The sequence below is a fragment of the Phymastichus coffea genome, unplaced genomic scaffold, assembly GCF_024137745.1.
Source record: "Phymastichus coffea isolate CEN01 unplaced genomic scaffold, Cenicafe_Pcof_1.1 PCOF00041, whole genome shotgun sequence".
Taxonomy (NCBI): domain Eukaryota; kingdom Metazoa; phylum Arthropoda; class Insecta; order Hymenoptera; family Eulophidae; genus Phymastichus; species Phymastichus coffea.
In genome coordinates, this window is record NW_026706852.1 from 1,329,686 (window position 1) to 1,349,018 (window position 19,333).

The 19,333-nt window shown below is 34.8% G+C and overlaps 1 protein-coding gene and 1 long non-coding RNA gene across 3 annotated transcripts in view; one reads left to right on the forward strand and one right to left on the reverse strand.

The window, feature by feature from the left end:
* Nucleotides 1-19,333, forward strand: part of LOC131664157 (hepatocyte nuclear factor 4-alpha) — a 900,667-nt gene that overhangs the window by 577,966 nt on the left and 303,368 nt on the right. The gene's annotated exons all lie outside the window — the stretch shown is intronic.
* On the reverse strand, nt 864-1,161 carry LOC131664158 (uncharacterized). The gene is made up of 3 exons (XR_009301919.1): nt 1,129-1,161; nt 961-1,060; nt 864-880 (listed from the first exon to the last, which is right to left on the reverse strand). It is a non-coding gene; the product is annotated as an uncharacterized LOC131664158 (long non-coding RNA).

Genomic DNA, 19,333 nt, shown 5'->3' on the forward strand with positions numbered 1-19,333 from the left:
ATGATTTTTCTCCGGTAGTGGAGCAAAGGGCTTCATAGCTATTTTATTTAACATTTCTAAGTCCATCTTGCTATCGAAGACTTGAGAATAGTGGAGAAGGAAGTGGATACTACTGGTAATGATGCTTCTAACAGAATGACGTTTTCCGAGCTCTCTTAAGACCTTTACCCCACCTACACTTTTTCTAGCCGGCACGGCCGCCTCCCTCCACTTGCTACTTCTTCCACCTCCACTTAGATTTTTAGTTTGTTAAGTGTATATACTATACAATGATTTTTTAGTATAGGTTCAAGAATATGATTCATCATTATAATACGTTTTTTAAATAGTGCTCGCGATATTATACTACTTAGTTGCATAATACCATGTTGGAAGCGTTCTCGATCTCGTGCAAGCTGCTCCCACACTCCTTTCCTCGAGTCTTTGTCTTCAATAGGAAGATGATGAATTTGAATATTATCCGAGAACCATACATACTTCGAAGCGCGAATGCTCTTCTTGTTTCTTCTAATAGGCGCCATGATGGATCACAAGAGGATAGTCTTGCTATAGCTATTTCTTCTCACTGAATGATGGTAAAGCAAACTATGCATCCTTCTTATAAATATATTAGGACTCAAATGACTGCCCTCTATCGGAATTTAAGGTTAATTATAGGAATAGTGAGAGCCTCAACCTTCGCTTTCTCCTGTGAGGTACTTCCTTTCGAATCAACGCTCATGAGTCACCTTTACATTGAGATAAAATTCAATGGAAAGTGCTTTTATGTTTAAAATCGAAGTTTGAACCGACAATATGGTAAATAAATAACTCATCCTTCTTACTAGTCTGATGTAGGTTGTTCAACATTTCTTCATCTTTTTCGAGTACTATGTTAACCCTTTTAGGCAGGAACACATCAAATTCGTCATCAATTGTAATAACAACGCTAAATCCATATTTCGTTGTTAATGATCTAACTTTAGTAACTTGATATAATGTGTTCGATGTTAGTTGGGACATCGCCTTCTGAGGAAGGAAAGTCGTCTTGGAAATTTTATTTATTGCTGAGAAATCCATTCTGTAAAATAAAAAATCAAAGAATTAATTATTTATTTATTTATTACTAAAATTATTTAAATATCCTACTTGTTTCAATAGTTAGTGGAAGATGTATTAGAGGTAAGACTGTTGCTTGAGTGAGAGCTGAGCAACTATTTCGAACTAAAGTGAACTCTTAGTTTTATATGTGGCATCCCCATTCTTAAAGCTCAAGCCGCCGTCGCCGTTTCCCTCTCTTTCAGTCTCCCCTCTCTCATGATTCTTCATTGTAACGGTTCTATTTATGAGCTATTTATTAAATCACTGAATGACTGCAACTAGTCTAACGTATCTATCTGTTTATTCAAAACAATACATTAAGCGGCGCTACCTCACTGTTTACTCAATTGTATTCATATAAGAGTCAAATCAAAATAAACAGCGTGACGTCACAAAGTAATAGACATAGATATAATGATTTAGGATATTAAGAAAAATATGTTAATTATAGATAATTTTAATATAACAAAGTATTGATTATATAGATTTTAGCATGTAGATTCATAATATTATAACAAAATTCACATTCAATTATGAAATAATAATGAATATCAATATGCAAAGTTGATTTATTTATTACGTTAACATATGACATATTAGAAAAATGTAAATAAGTCATATGCAAAGTGAATAAACATAGAACATGAGTAAGAATTAGTTTCATTAATAAGAGCTGTATATTAACTGTTATTAGTAAATAAACAATTAATAATTTATTTAAACAATAAGCTATTTATAGAACGAAAATATTAAGTTTATACTTGATAATGATAACTTAATGATTTAGAAATCTTATATAATTAATCCAATAATTGCATATTAAGATTAGAAAAAACCATTACAAATATGAAAAATTAGTCATAATTCAAATGTTATTAATTAATTTAAATAATTAATTTTGGAGAATACTTCCAAAATTAATTAACTATAAAGTTATATGAAAATTTAATAATTTTCTATTGTAAATATTGTAATATCACGGTAATTAACTTTATTAGTTAATAACTTTTAACGACACTATTGGCGATAATTGTATATTGTATAAAATCAACAAATAACAAATTCTGTAAAGTTTACATGTGATGAAAACTTAATATTAATGGTTATTTACTTGTAAATTAAGAAAACTCATTTCTCAAAATTCGCGAATGTCTCTCGAATTTTCGATGAAATCTCTCCTGCAAAAATAAGCGGGAAAATCTGTGTATAAATAGGCCCACCTTTGCACAGGCTAGCATTCACTTTTAGCCTTGCAAGGTGAGCGCATGAGTCTGAATAAACTTGGATTAATACCTAAGTTCTTTCTCTCATTGTGATTAACTAAGCAAGACTATCCTTTCCTTATAATTTGAGCTCGACTTTGCAACAGGCTGCCGTTTAACCGTTAACCTATTAAACCTACTCATTATTTCGGTCAAACGACGCCTTGTTATTTAGGTGCCGTAAGCACGTTAACCTACCTTGTCCGGGAGTGCGCCTGCGCAGAGTTCCCTCGCCAAGCGGAGTTGGGTTCGCGAGCTCGCCACTTGGCGGCGCTGTCACGCTTGCTTAGCAGCGCTCCGTCGGCCGCTGCTGGAAACTCAGGTTGCAGATCGCTTCTCTCGATGTCTACGCGATCCGTGCCTTTTTACCGGCTTATTCGAACCGAACGTAAATAATAATAAGCACCCCGGACAAAGAAAAGACAAAGCAATAACTCGGTTACGAATAGCTGTTGAACGCTTTATTGAATCCAATCAATTACACGGGGGATTTGCTGAGAGACTCACGCACGCAAATACGATTGACAATGCAAACGAGTAGAGAGAGAGAGAAAATCGCGATAGTCGCGGACTATACGCTCACACGCTTTAAACAATTTCACCGCGCACGCTGCGTGGGATCGCCTACAAACAACAATAGATAATTTTGAGCACCTACCGCGGATCAGATGGGGATACGGTGGCCAACCGTATCCGGCGCACTAGCTGTTGTTCGGATGCTTCGATGCTCGCCGCTCTGCTGCCGTAACTCCGCACTCTGTCCTTGTGCTGTTGTCGAGGTCACTCTCGTAGCTGCCGAGATCGCGCCCGTCGAACAGTGCTCGCACCCGGAACTCCACTCGCCACTGGTATCGCAGGTGATGGAGCCGCGCACGATGAACAGTGCGCGAACTCGTTCTACCGCACTGTCTATCGTCACTTGTCGCCTCTACACACGCCTCGCAATGTATACACCCACTGCAGCACTCTCCAACAATATACCCTGGCTTCCTGATCTCACTCACAGTTATCCAAATGCGTTGGCAGCACAAAAACAATAGCTACGACCTAGCCGGACTGAGTGACACAGTCATACTGATTGTCGAACTCTCCCCTCCCGGTCATTAGCCCTACGCGCACTCTCTCTCTCAAACCGATCGCGGCTGCTACGCTCAGCCGCTTCTTAACCTACGCGAGTCGAAACGATTTTCGGTAATCGTTGCAACTTATAGAACATCTCGCGCTATAAGAGACTTGGGCCGAATTATATCCTATCAAAGAAAGACTTTAGCTCTACTTATGGGTCAATTCGCACAATAAGAAACTAGGGCATTGTCTGACTTTCCTCGAAATATTGCACCTACTTATGTATATTTGATTTACTTATTTATTACATTTGATTTATTTATCTATTTTCTTGACAATTAGAGTAAAATCATTCGAAACAAATTCTTACTTATTAGCTAGATTACGAGAGTTCGAATTATTTTATTTATAAGTGATACGAACATCACATTTACCGTCCTGTCACGGTCGCCAAATGCGCCAACGAGCTCAAATTATAAGGCTATAAGTGAAGTGAATGCTAGCCTGTGCAAAGGTGGGCCTATTTATACATAGATTTTCTCGCTTATTTTTGCAGGAGAGATTTCATCGAAAATTCGAGATACATTCGTGAATTTTGAGAAATGATTTTTCCTAATTTACAAGTAAATAACCATTAATCTTAAGTTTTTCACACATGTAAACTTTACAGAATTAGTTATTTGTTGATTTTATACAATATGTAATTATCGCCAATAGTGTCGTCAAAAGTTATTAACCAATAAAGTTAATTAACGTGATATTACATTATTTACAATAGAAAATTATTAAAATTTCATATAACTTTATAGTTGATTAATTTTGGAAGTATTTTCCAAAATTAATTATTTAAATTAATTAATAATATTTGAATTATGACTAATTTTTCATATTTGTAACGGTTTTTTCTAATCTTAATATGCGATTATTAGATTAATTATCTAAGATTTCTAAATCATAAAGTTATCATTATCAAGTATTAACTTAATATTTTCGTTCTATATATAGCTTATAGTTTAAATAAATTATTAATTGTTTATTTATTAATAACAGTTGTCATTCAGCTGTTATTAATGAAACCAATTCTTACTCATGTTCTATACTTATTCATTTTGCATATAAATTATTTATATTTTTCTAATATTTCATATGTTAATAAATAAATCAACTTTGCATATTGATATTCGTTATTAATTTATAATTGAATGAGATTTTTGTTATAATATTATTAATCTACATGCTAAAATCTATATAATCGATACTTTGTTATATTAAAATTATCTATAATTAACATATTTTTCTTAATATCATGAATCATTATATCTATGTCTATTATTTTGTAACGTCACGCTGTTTATTTTGATTCGACTTTTATTTGTATACAGTCGCGTAAACAGTGAGGTAGCGCCGCTTAATGTATTGTTTTGACTAAACAGATAGATACGTTAGACTAGTTGCAGTCATTCAGTGATTTAATAAATAGCTCATAAATAGGACCGTTACATCATCTAAAACCATTCTCCCACTCTGTAGACTCAGATATCCATTGTTTCTCCCTCTCCATTACTAGTCATCAGCGCCATTTAGTAATTATCGAAGGAGTAGAATTCTTTCGCTAGTGCTGCCCTCTAGAATTATTTTCTTCAAATCTGAATCTTTTCATATTACTATTTTTTTCTATCACTTCGTCTTCTTCTCTACACCTCTTTCTTCGTAGCTATTCAACTCTTTCTTTCATTTCAGTAATTACGAGAGTTTTATAATGCCCCCATGGAAGTGTGTCCGGATTATTATCAAAAATACATCGTTTATCATCATGAGGGCTTTAGTGCTGTCTTTTCCTCTCTCTCTGTTATTACTTGATATAATTTAGATCGAATATTACATTGGGTACATTTAATAATTTCCATATCGTTTAAACACTTTCGATAATCTGAGTGAGTTATTGTATTTTTTACTGTATGTTTTTTCACTCCTTTTGCCTTTTTCAAGGGATCCTTATTTATTATTTCAATACTGTATAGTTTACTTCGTAACCCAATGTACTCCCTCATAATAGCAGCATTGCACTCATCCTTCATAACACCAAGAACTTTTTTGTTAGCTAGAGGCACTCCAAATTGATTATCAGCAGGATAGTCCGATGTGTCAAATTTATCAATGTCTACTTTCATGATCTCATACATATCGACATCTTGAATTTCATAAATGAGGCTGTCAGTATCAGTATAAAGTAATTTACATTTTTCACCAATTCGTTGCTTCATGTAACCATAATGAAAGTCATAGACTAATGTTTTTGAAAGATCTAATACACATAGACCGATGTAGATAGGTTTTTTAATACTGATAGTTGTCCACGATAATTGAATAGCAGCTAAATTTTCATGAAAGATGGAACTACTATGGAAATTTGGTTGGGTAATTCGAGCTTCAGCGCCATATCTACCACCCCATTGATTGATTAGTTTGATATCTTTTCGTTTTCTTTCGTCTTCCATTGTTTTTCCATATACTGCATTAATCATAAGCTTGTAAAATAATTTTTTAAACTCATTTTTAGCTTGCTTTCTTTTTTCAGTATTTAAATCAACATATGGTTTCAGCCATTATTTTTGTTTGAATTCTAGCGCTCTATATATCTTTTTGAGTTTTAGTCCATATTTGAGAGCTTGTTTTAACTCTCTATAATGAATAACGTATCGTTCTTTATCATAAAGCGTTGTCAAAAGTTTTTTCTGTTTTGATCCGGGTGGTTTAGTATGTTCAGGACAAAGAGGTAGGTCTTTATGTTCATCATGCAGCTTTTGTGGATACTCCAGATCTACTTCTAAAATATAGCTTACGTCGCTATCATCAGAGATATTGAAAAAATTTGACATATCCACATTTGAAACCCATTTGAAGCCCTCAAATGGTAGTGATTGAGTCATAGCCCAACCATAAAGGTAGTTTACGTCATAATACATTAAAAATTTGTTAGGCTCATCCTTATTGAATTCTTCACCCATATATTTATTGTTTGCTTTTGAAAAACTATTGCAGCATTGACTAATACCTCCACGAATACCTTTTTGAATGAATAAAACCATATCTATATCTATTACTAGTTCAAGCTTCATATTTGTATATTTTAACATCGCGTTGGGACGATTAACGTTGTTAATCCAGGGGTAGTGTAATAATGAGCAGGATCGAGATCATATGCATTCTTACAGGTTGATCGAAAATTCTCAAAAATATCAGCTAGTAAAAGTACATCAGTTTTCAGATAGAGATCAGAATACATTCCTAAATCTATTTTCTTCCAAATACTACCGAAAATATTCCATACGTTTTAAGCATGCTTATATTCTTCAGTAGGAATATCACTATCTGTCCATTGACTATGAAATTTTTCAATAGATGGTAACTCTCTCTTAGTTAGTCTATTTAAATTTTGTATGTAGTCATATGGGAAAACTTCTTTTCTTTTGAGTAAGTTAATCTGTTCTAAAGTGTAATTATCTTTCTGAAATTCTCTCTGTACAATATCTAGCTGAGGTAAATAATATGCTAATTTATCTAGAGATGTAGGCATAAATCGAAAGGAATCAATGAAACGAAAGCTAATTCGACTGTTTGCAACTTCTTTTGTGAAGGATATGTATCGCTCCTTGTTTTCAGCGAGAACAGAGATCTTTCCTTCAAATTCTGAGTTAGTAGCAATTTCTGTTATAATAAAATTTGAGTCATAGCCTGTAAAGTTATGAAATACGACTGGTATGAAAGCAGCATTTTTATAATTCAAATTGCAATGATTGTGAGCTGCACCTCTAAATTTTCCTGTTAAATGACAATGATCACGAACTCGTTTTTGGTTATCTTGAAAATATTAGTTGCAAATATGACATCTTCTTGCCGTTTTGAATGTCTGTTCATTAATAAATGATAAATCCATTTTCATTGCATTATTATATATCTGTTCTAACTCAATCACTAGGGACTTAAATTGCTTTATAAACCATAATGCTGGTGATTCGTCTTCATTTAATTTTTTTCTATATGACTTATATATCGACTTACTATCATTATTTTGTAACAACGTATTCAGCTTGAGATCAATCATCCTCTCTATTTGTTCTGCGAGCGTTGCACTGTCGGAGACTGCGTTGATGTTAACTTCATTGACTCGCTTGGACGGGCTCACCTCATGCACGGCGTCCGCAAGTTTTAACTTAGGAGCTGGTTAACGTCAGTCTCTTGTGTAGCTGCTAGCACTGTTTGCAAGTTCGATGGCAATCGAGTCTTCCATATCTGCACGACAAATGCATTGGTAGTAGACGATGTAGCGTGAGACTTCAAGCATCTGTAGAACTCGGATGGCTTTCGGTCGCCCATCTGCTCGCCCTCGAGCATTTTCTTGACGCGCGCACTGTCTGACTCAGTGTAGCGCTCGATCATCTTGCTTTTCAAGTAAATGTACCTGTTTTGGGGCGGTGGTGTCACTACGACGTCCTCCATCTTTTGCAGAGCTACTGCTGGCAAGCTTGAAATGACGTTGGAGTACTTCTGCTGTTCGTCGGTGATGCCAGAGGTCTCGAACGTAGCTTCGAGTACTGCAAAGTACAGAGCGATACTTTTTTCGGTGAATGCAGGTGCGCGAAACCGTCCGTGCACGTTCACGACGGGTGCACCGGCGGTGGTTACCGGGGCGACTTCATTGTTAACGGGCGGGGTACCGCCAGTGCCGGTGCGGGTGCCGGTGGTAGGCATGTTGCAAACTTTTTGATAACAGCACGCACACACGAAAAAAAAACAAAAAAATATGTCACTCGAGGCACTTAATAGTTTTTTAATCACTTTTTCACCCTTTAATCACGTCGGGGTCACCAATTTGAGGTGATTTGGTTGGGTGAATATAAGCTGTAACTTATAATGACACGTACGTGAATAAACTTTAATAATGATTTATTCAAAGTAACTAAAACTAATACAGAAGGTTACTAGTGTCAATTGTGTGACTCGGCAGAACGCGGACAAGCAGATCAGGCAGAGAGGCCGAGATCAGCGCGGGTCGCCGGTTCGAGCGAGAGTGTCGATACACCCCCAGCGAGGTATACTCATTAACGCCGAAAGCGAGGTGGAAGGGAAAAGTCCCTCTCGCGGGGCGCGGGAAAACAGTCGCTGGGACTGAGGGTAATTAACGAGGGACGGGCGTGCGTTTTCTCAAAACAGCGGAGCAGCCGAAAGAACGGTTTATTGCGAGCTTATAAAAAAAGGGGTCAGGCGCGTCGGCGGCCAGACGTTTTCTATTTTATTGCGCGGGACCGTCGCGGCAGTGGCTGCGAGATTTACAATGTTTGTTGAGAGAAAGTATGAACATCTGCCAAACATTTGATGAGAGAGCGCACGCCACAGTGTCATTTTCATCAATATATTCGTTTTATATTAAGAGTAAGTTCACATGTTTACTTTGTTTTAATTTCGTTATAAAGCACGGTGAGACTTCATATTTCGATCCATATTTTTTTAGTATATATAAATTTACACTTATATTATTCAACTTTTCAAATTTAGGTATACTTTTTATTTTTACAGGGAAGCTTATACCATCAAAATTCAGTTCATTCTCATAGGGCTTGTACTTAATTACTCTGTTTGGATTTCTTGCAACTGGATGAAGGCATGAAAGTATAGCCCATTTAAAACATTCATTGTCATCATTTTTAACATTAACACAGGCTCTTTTATTATCTATGCTTGACGGTAATGGTATATACGAGCATGGTTTAAATGGATTATACTTATTTATATTAATAGTGAGACCGACAATAGTTTTTAACGACCAGCCTGAGTCTCTTTGTTGAAATTCTTCGACTTGTTTAAGTATAATATCTTTAACGTTATTTTGAAACCATCTATCAAGATCAGTAGTCTTATAAATGCAAACATTTTCTGTATTTAAATACTTGATTTTTCTTTATGATAAATTGTGATGTCATTTCTGTATTTATTTTTAAGTTATTATAGATAGCAAAAAATTGTGGTATTTTAATTTGTAATAGTTGATTTGCGGCAACTAGAAATGTTTTTATATCTAAATGATGTTGATTAACTATACAGACTGTACTAATTCGATTTTCAAAGGCTGAATGAATTGGTCTCCAAACAACTCCATCTCCTAGAATTTCATCCTGAATAGCTGTTAATGGTTGTATACTTCCACCAACTTTTATAGTTTTACTTAAATTGACTTCAATAGAATTCAAATGACAAGCACAAGTTTGACACCTTTGTCGAATTGCTCTACTTAAATCAGATCGTTTCATAAATTTATTAATTGAAATTATAGCAGTAACTGTTAGATTTCTCCATCTAATACAATCGTCTATATCTAAATCGTTCGAATGGTTATAAACTTTCCATAAATTTTTAATTGTTTCTTCAAAATAGGCGATAGAAGTCATGTTGTTAGTTATCTAGTTTTTATTGTCTTGTACAGTCACTTGTCTTTAGTTGTATAAAGGATTATTATGATGAAAGGATGGAAAAGATAGTGAACAGCTCTAAAATGAACTTGTTCTCAGTTGGTAATGAATATTGATTTGTTTAACAAATCAAATAAGGATTCAACTAACTACTGAGGAACTACTTGCAAATGGCGTAAGGTAAGGCAAGCTTAGCTCGCAGGCTGTCTCGAGAGACTGCGCTCTTTTGCTAGGCCAAAGCGGCTTATAAAGGTTAAGTGAGGGCGCTGTCAGCAAACTGAGGGCGCTGCCAGCAAACTGAGGGCGCTGTCTACAAAGTGTGGGCGCTGTAGGCAGTATATGGAAGGGTTAGCTCAAACGAAAGAGTGGGGGTGAACTGACTGTAACACCATCTAACTTATTAATTTAGTATTAAAGGGTTTATATATAGATCTTCAGAATAAAAATATAGTCATTATTGCTTTGAGATACGATTCAGCTCACATATCATCGAGAATAATGGGATTTATACTCTAAGATGGACTATATTTTAGATATTCAAGGCTTTCAGAGTCCTAATAATACTTTTATTTGTAAGGAGTTTGCCTATTTACCAGTATGTTCTAATACTTCACCTACAGTACTACTTTTTAAACCTCCATATCATTGGCTCAAACTGTCTATTGAATATCAAAGTGTTAATAAGTGGTTGGAATTACATCATCATGGTATTTATTTTTATTATCGTTAATTAACAATGATTTTATTTGAAATATTTAATATAATCAATTTTATAGGTATATTATGGAGAAATGGTATTTTACCATATAATTTTTTAAATTGTACTATACGTAGTTATTTACAAAATTGTAGAAATATTTACGTGAAAGGATTACAAAAGAAGCAATGGCTCAAAAAAATTATTCCTGAAAAGTAGGTTCAAATAATATACAATAGTACAAAATTCTAAATTCGAATTTAATTAGTTTGTTTTTTAATTACAGAAATATTTTAGATATCGAAACTGAAATGAGATGTCCGCGATTGGAAGATTTAAGTCTTAAATTTAAACCATCATGCATATATCATAGTCAAAATTGCGAGAATATAGTATGTGCTGCAGTAAATACACAAAAGATACACGATTGGATGATGGAAAGACAAAAACAAGCAAAATCAAAAGGGATCGACACAGTCGAAAGATTTACAGATGACTATAATGACACTGAACATGAAGATTATAGACAAAGTGTACTCTACGAGGTGTGTTCAAAAAGTAACGAGAATTTTTAAATTTCGCGGGTTTGGAGAGTCAGCTTGTATAAAATTTTTTTTTATTACGTTGGTACACATGCCCCTGAAGTACGATAAAATTTTCAGCAATATTCATTACTTACTTTTTAAGTGGCAGCCGCTAACGTTAGACGTGTTTTTCGAGCTCGGCGATTTTCGTTTGTGAAAAAAAATGGATCAAAGAATTTGTATTAAATTTTGCGTAAAAAATGAAATAAAGTGTAGTAAAGTTTGTCAAATGTTAACAAAGGCATATAGTGAGTCTGCTATGAGTAAAGCAAGGATTTATGAGTGGTATAAGCGTTTCCAAGATGGCCACGAAAACGTTGAAGATGACGAACGACCCGGACGCCCAAGCACATCAACAACCGATGAAAACGTGAAAAAAGTGAAAGAAATGGTTATGAACGATCGCCGAATCACAATCAGAGAAGTCGCTGATGATGTTGGCATATCAGTTGGCTCATGCCATCAAATTTTTTCGAATGTTTTGGGTATGAAACGTGTGGCAGCAAAATTCGTTCCAAAATTGTTGAATTTCGAACAAAAACAGCGGCGAATGGAAGTTGCTCAAGAGTCGCTAAATGAAGTCAATAACGATGCAGAACTACTAAAACGTGTTATAACAGGTGACGAAACATGGGTTTACGGATATGATGTCGAAACTAAGGCTCAATTGTCCCAGTGGAGGCATTCTGGATCGCCAAGACCGAAAAAGGCTCGACAAGTGCGGTCGAATGTGAAGGTTATGCTCACTGTGTTCTTCGATTTTAATGGCATAGTGCATTATGAATTCTTGCCACAAGGTCAAACAATCAATAAGCAGTACTACCTACAAGTTCAACGTCGTTTGCGTAAAGCAATCCGAAAAAAACGCCCGGATTTGTGGCAAAACAATTCATGGCTTTTGCACCACGATAATGCGCCTGCTCACACTTCATTGCTTGTTCGTGAATTTTTGGCCAAAAACGAAACTGTAACGATGCCTCAGCCTCCATATTCGCCAGATATGGCTCCATGTGACTTTTTTCTATTTCCAAAAATAAAGAGAACATTAAAAGGCCGTCGTTTTACAAGCATAGATGACATTAAAAGCGAATCGCTGAAAGAGCTAAAAGCTATTACAAAGATCGAGTTTCAAAAGTGTTTCGAGGATTGGAAAAAGCGTTGGCATAAGTGTATTGTATCCGAAATGGACTACTTTGAAGGCGACAACATTAATGTAGATGAATAAATAAATATTTTTTTCATAAAACGAAAGTTATCGTGATTTTTTGAACACACCTCGTATTCAATGTATAATTAAAAATAATAAATATTAAATAAATAATAAATGTGTGCTTATTTAAATAGTAAAATAATCAAAATATTGTAAGAAAGGGGGAACGGATGGGAATAAGGTTCTCTCCTAGCAGACATGTTTAGGAGGAACATCTCAAGGAGGTGTCAGTCGAGCGACTGCATTCGTAGTCTCTAGCATTCTCACGAAAACAGTTCCCTTCGTGGAGAGAGCACGTATTGACTATAGATAGCTTACGCTCCCCTCCGCGCACCATGGTCCACGCTTAGCTAGAGCGTAGGAGAGAGAGAGAGAGAGAAAGAGAGAGAGAGCGCACGTTTACTACTACTAGTAGCGCATCCCCATCAGGCCAGAACTATAGACAGCATGCGCTCCCCTTCTCCTCCGCACGCTCAGGCCCTATACCAAATGTATGCGTGTGTAGCTAATATATACAATATGCATCCTGTAAGGTACATGTGGAATTGGCTCTAGTGGTAGAACGCTAGTCTGCCAACCCAGAGGACTCCGGTTCGATTCTCCGGTCTGTCTCTTCATTTTTTTCAAAAAATCGTCGCTATTTTCTATTCGTTTCATTCTCAATGTAGCAAGTAAATTGTTAATAATATATATTTATTACTTTAAAAAAAAAAACATTTAAATTTAATTAGACTGAAAGCACTAGGTATAGGGTCCCTAGGGACTAGGAGCCCTAGGGACTAGGAGCCCTAGAAACCTTCCTAAAAAATTATAAACAATTATTAACATTAATAATAATAATTAACATGGAAGGGATAGAGGCCAGGGAATCAAAGGGTTAAACCAAGGGACCCCCCACGAATATTGTCAATAATAATTGTTAACAATAATAATTATTATTAACATGAAAGGGTTCAGCCAGGGTTTCCGCGTTCTCAATGCGGCAGACCTAACAGAGTGACAGCCAGTTGTCTTCAGAGGATAGAGGAGCCCACTTCGCTCTTGTTTTGCGTCCATTTTCGTGTGCAACTTAAGTGTGTGAGTTGTGCCTACGTGCCCGCTTCTACCTCAAGCTTCTGCGAAGCTGCAACCGACCCGGTGACCCGTCGAGGTCCAAGGACAGGACAGCTTGCTGCCTTGGGAGAGGACGAGACGCGTCCTCTGGGGTGTCTCCAACCACGCGGCTTTGCCCATTCTCTTCTCGGCTACGAGGTAGCGAGGGCTGACCCGTTTCCGAGACGTCGGAGCTACCGAGGGCCTTTTCATTATCCTGGGGACACCTTCCTGCCCGATTGTGCGTATGCGAAATTTACCGGAGTAGTTTTTAAGTAAGTTGAGTGGCCATTCAACCGCGCCTTAATGTAAGTTCATGTATCTGTATTGTAACATCTTTCTGTTCTTTGTTTGACCTTGTTTATTCAAACCAATTGGATTGGTATATTTGTGATTGCCAAATGGCTTTTCCCTCACCTACGACTGGGGTTTTTTATGCCGGCTGACAATTATAATTATATTTATAATCCTTATTTTATTAATGAAATAGTACGTTAAAGAATTCTGGTTATTAGTATAGAGTCAATCCAACCCTCCTTTAAAATAAAACAAAATAAATAACAAGATCATTCGGACTTCGAATCAAAGATTATAATTTTAACTTTGTGCCTCTCTTCTTACTTGCACCTCTATCAAGTAAACATTACGAACATACGTAAACGTGAAAATTGTGAAAGAGCAAGTGAACATAGGATTGATCCGAGAATTTATCATTTGAAGATACCTCCTTTCCATCTACGTACTGTAAGTATATTCATGAATTAAAAATTTATATTTTTTAAGAGTAGTTTTAAACAGCATCATAATTATTTTATATTTTTAGGCACCAGAATTCTACCAACGTACACGCTATGAGAATAATGACGTTGGAACGCAAACTGATGAAATAACGTCAGTGGATCAAACGGTAGAAATAAGAATTTTAGAAGGTATAAAATCTGTTGGCGTGCAAGTCGGTGAAGTTACTACATGTAGCGTCAATGTAAGTATTGACATATCAAAATGTGTAAATTAATAGAAGCTTGTGAAGTAAAGTGTTTTTTTTATTTTAGTATGTATCACAACCTATTGCTCAAGCCAGCGGGGTAACACATGTGATGTTGAAAATGTGAGTATTGTAATTTTACAATGATTTATAATTTTAGAAGCTTGTGGAAGTTGAGTTATTATGTTTTCAGCAGTCTGCTATTCAGAGCAATAGAGTCAGCATTAATACGTCTGATGTACTGAATAGTGAGGCTAATCATGCTACTAATAGTCAAGTGAGTGTAATAAAATCATTAAAAACTTATAAATATATATATATATATATAAATGTGAAAAATAGTGATAACAAATGTTTTGTATGGTCAATCTTAGCAGCCATATATAAAATTTCACATACAGATCACCCTCAAAGAATAAGTTACTATATATCACATGAGAATAAACTGATTTTGGATGGAATATCATTTCCAGTCTCCTTGAATCAAATAAATAAATTTGCAAAATTAAACAGCACGATATCAGTCAATGTGTTTGGTTTAGAGGGCAAAAGAATTGTTCCCCTTTATCATACAGAAAATAAAAAATCAAACCATGTGAACCTTTTACTAATTGATCAAAGTGTTTGTGATGATGATGAAATAATATCAAATAATTATCACTATGTATACATAAAAGTCCTTGCAAAATTCGCAGGAAGTAGTTTGTCACGTAGTAAAAATAAAAAAAATATTTGTGATCGATGTTTGAATTATTTTAATACTGCAGAGAAACTTGTTGCACATGATACGAAGTGTCAGGAAATAAATAAGTGTAGAGTACAGATGCCAAAAAAAGGTCAAGATGTGATTGTATTCAAAAACTATGGATTCAAATTAAAATCACCATTTATTATCTATAGAGATTGTGAATGTTTATTGAAGAAAACAAATGTTAACCATCAAAACATTGATAAAAATACTGTCACAACTCAACATCATGAAATGTTTAGTGTAGGTTATTACTTAAAATGTAGCTATGATGACAGTTTATCAAGATATAAATCTTATCGCGGACCAAAGCCATCAAAATGGTTTGCAGAAGAGTTAAAAAATATAGCTTATTACATCAAAAACATGTACAATCATCCGAAACCTATGGATGAACTAACACCGCAGGAACTTGATGAATTCCAAATGTCAAATATATGTCATATCTGTGAAAAACCAATGAATTTTTCAACGAAAGTTCGCGATCATTGTCACTTGACAAAAAAATATCGAGGTGCAGCTCATCAAAGTTGTAATCTGAACTATCGAGATTCTCATGTAGTGCCTGTAGTTTTTCACAATCTCAGTGGTTATGACGCTTATTTTATCATACGTGATTAATCTAATCACTTTTCTGAACATATTGAAATTTTACCGTTAACAAAAGAGAAGTATATTGCATTCACAAAGACTGTCGTAGGTACTGGAATCAAACTACGATTTATTGATTCATTTAAGTTTATGGCTTCATCGCTTGACAAACTAGCTTCTTATTTGAATGATTATAAAATTGTGAACTCTAAATTTCATGATCATGATCAAGAAAAAATCAATTTGTTGACACGTAAAGGAGTATTTCCGTATGAATATATCGATAGTTGGGAAAAACTCGAAGAAGATCGATTACCGGAAAAAAATGAATTGTTCAGTAGTCTTAATGATTCTGAAATATCAGATGCTGACTATGATCATGCACTCAAAGTTTGGAATGCATTCAACATAAAAACTTTAGGTGAATAATGTGATTTGTACATGACAATTTTCATGTCATGTCAAAAACTTCTGTGAGTAATAGAATGTCATTGACATTCTATTACTCACAGAAGTTTTTGAACAATTTCGCGAGCTGTGTCTATCAGCGTATGATCTTGATCCGGCTCATTATTACACAACTCCAGGCTTTTTCTGGGATGCAATGCTCAAGTTTACAAAGGTATCATTAAGATTTTTGACAGATATAGATATGCATTTGTTCATAGAATCAGGTATTCGAGGTGGTTTGAGTCAGTGCTCAGGTCGATATGGCGCAGCTAACAACAGATATATGAAAGAAAAATTTGATAGTAGCGGGGAAGAGGAATATCTTTCTTACTTAGATGCTAATAATTTATATGGTTATGCAATGACGCAATATTTGCCACGAGACAATATTGAATGGGAAGAAAATTTTGTCAACATCGACTTTTTACAAGTTGCTGATGATGCTCAAACCGGTTATATTTTGGAAGTTGATTTAGATTATCCGCCGTCAATTCATGATAAGCATAATGACTTGCCATTCTGCCCAGAGCACATAAAACCACCTGGTTCCAACCATGAAAAATTATGTGCTACTCTCATGAATAAGAAAAATTATGTGATACATTATCGAGCTCTCAAGCAAGCTGTTAAACATGGACTCGAGCTTGTAAAAATTCATAGAGTATTGAAATTTGAGCAATCGGCGTGGCTAAAATCATACATCGACTTGAACAGTTCAATGAGAGCGAAAGCTCAAAATGAGTTTCAAAAAAATCTTTTTAAACTCATGAATAATAGGTAAAACTATTATTAAGGAATATATATGGTAAAACTATGGAAACCGTTCGCAAACATGTTGATGTCAAACTTTTAACGAAGTGGGATGGACGGTACGGTGTGGAAGCTTTTGTTTCAAAACCTAACTTTCACACCAGATCAATTTTTGATGAAAACTTGACAGCGGTTCAGTTGCGTAAAATTCAAGTATACTTGAATAAACCCATTTATATTGGTCTTACATTATTAGACGTATTCAAAACATTAATGTACAGCTTTCACTATGATTATATGAAAAAGATGTATGGAAAAAATTGTAAACTCCTCTATATGGATACTGATAGTTTTATACACTTGATAAAGTGTCTGAATTTTTATGATGATATGAAAGCTAACATCAATTATTTTGACACTTCTGACTATTCAACTGAAAACTGAATAATATGCCAAGAGCCAATAAGAAGGTTGTTGGATTAATGGAGGATGAGTGTAATGGAAATATACTAACAGAATTTATTGGCTTGAGGAGTAAAATGTACTGTACTCGTGTAAATGGTGTTGATGCTTCAAAAAAAGTCAAAGGTGTGAAGGCTTCTGTTGTCAAGAAAACCACTGACTTTGATCATTATTTGGACTGTTTGCAAAATTTAAGTATTCATAAAAGAGAGCAATGTATGATCAGATCTAAATTGCACAATGTTGAAACTATTCGACAGAGAAAGATTGCACTGAGTCCTTATGATGATAAGAGACATCTAATTCCTAACAGTACTGATACATTAGCACATGGACATTACAAAATTGAGTAAGTTGTATATTTATATTTTTAAAACATAGAACAGATATATAATTAGACTTAATCAGTGTTATTTAATTTCAGAGAAAAATCATACAAGTCTGTACCTTTTCAAGAAAAAATTCAAATACATCAGATGGTTACGTGGGCATATGCACATCGAACTGCTCGACAAGGAGAATGGATGCGGATGGCTTGTGATAGAGAATATTTAAAAATGAGAATTCATCGTTTGAGTGAAATCATTACACCAATACTATTAGAGAAATGTAAGGAATTTGAAATAAAAAAACATGAAATATATATTTTATAATATTTTATTCATTAGCTATTCACATATCATCTTTATGAACATAACTATTATGAGATTCATCAAATCCCAACCATTTAATATAATAATGATCACCACGTTTTTTTACAACTTTTTCTATCAAATAAATATCTGGATATTTTGTCCTGAGTAATTCTTCTTCATAAAATCCGCCAGCAATAGGTTTATCTTGATAATCTTTCAAACGGTAGGTGAATGGAACTGTTTTCATAACTCTATCAATTGTGAAAATTTCTGTTGACCAATTGGGATATAACCTTTCTCAAAAATCTGCTTACTTTTGCTGACTCGTACTTTATCACCAACTTTGAATTTTGCACGTTTTGTTAGAGATCGATGTTTTTTCAAAGACAATCGATTCAGTATATCTGGTACTTTGGCTGCTGTCACTTCACTGGGCTTCATTCCAATTGTTCGATGTTTAGAATTATTGTATTGTGAAACTAGATCAGGTAGTATATCCAACCACTTATAATTACCATTTAGCGAGAACATTTTCCACATCTTATTTTTTAGAGTTTTATTAAATCGTTCACAAATCGACGATTTTAATTTACTGTATGTAAAGTATATATGGATGTTATGTTTGGGCATTAAACTTTTGAAATCTTTATTATAAAATTCACGACCTCTGTCGAGACATATCTTCTTTGGCACTCGTCCTTTCACAAATATAGATTCCAAGTCTTTGCAACATCTTTTCCAATTTTTTGTTTGACTGCAACACACCAAGCATACTTAGAAAAGCTGTTAATAGCACACATGATGTACTTATAACTTTTATTCTCTCGTTCATATGGTATCATTTCAATAAGATCGATTTGCCATGTCTCATCAATATCACGAATGTCAAATGAACTACGTAGATAATTACGACGAGCTGGCTTATAAAGCTCCTCGATGACTGTTTTACGTTTGTTCTCCATTTTTCTTCAGACGTCCAAAAAGATCAATGCTCATAACGATAATGAGCTTGAAAGCTAACTAACACTACTAATATATTATTTCAGCCTCTCTCAATTCTTCGATTATAGACTGAATTTCATTCACATGATTTTGATTACCAGCTGATGTTTCAGCAATTAATAATCTAAGACGTTCTACAAGTTCATTGGGATCATCCCAATACACATAATCAGTATGATTATCAAGTCGTGCAATTTTGTACGGTGACTTCAAAGAAAATCCTCGGCCAGATGATGAGTTAACTGGTGTCTCT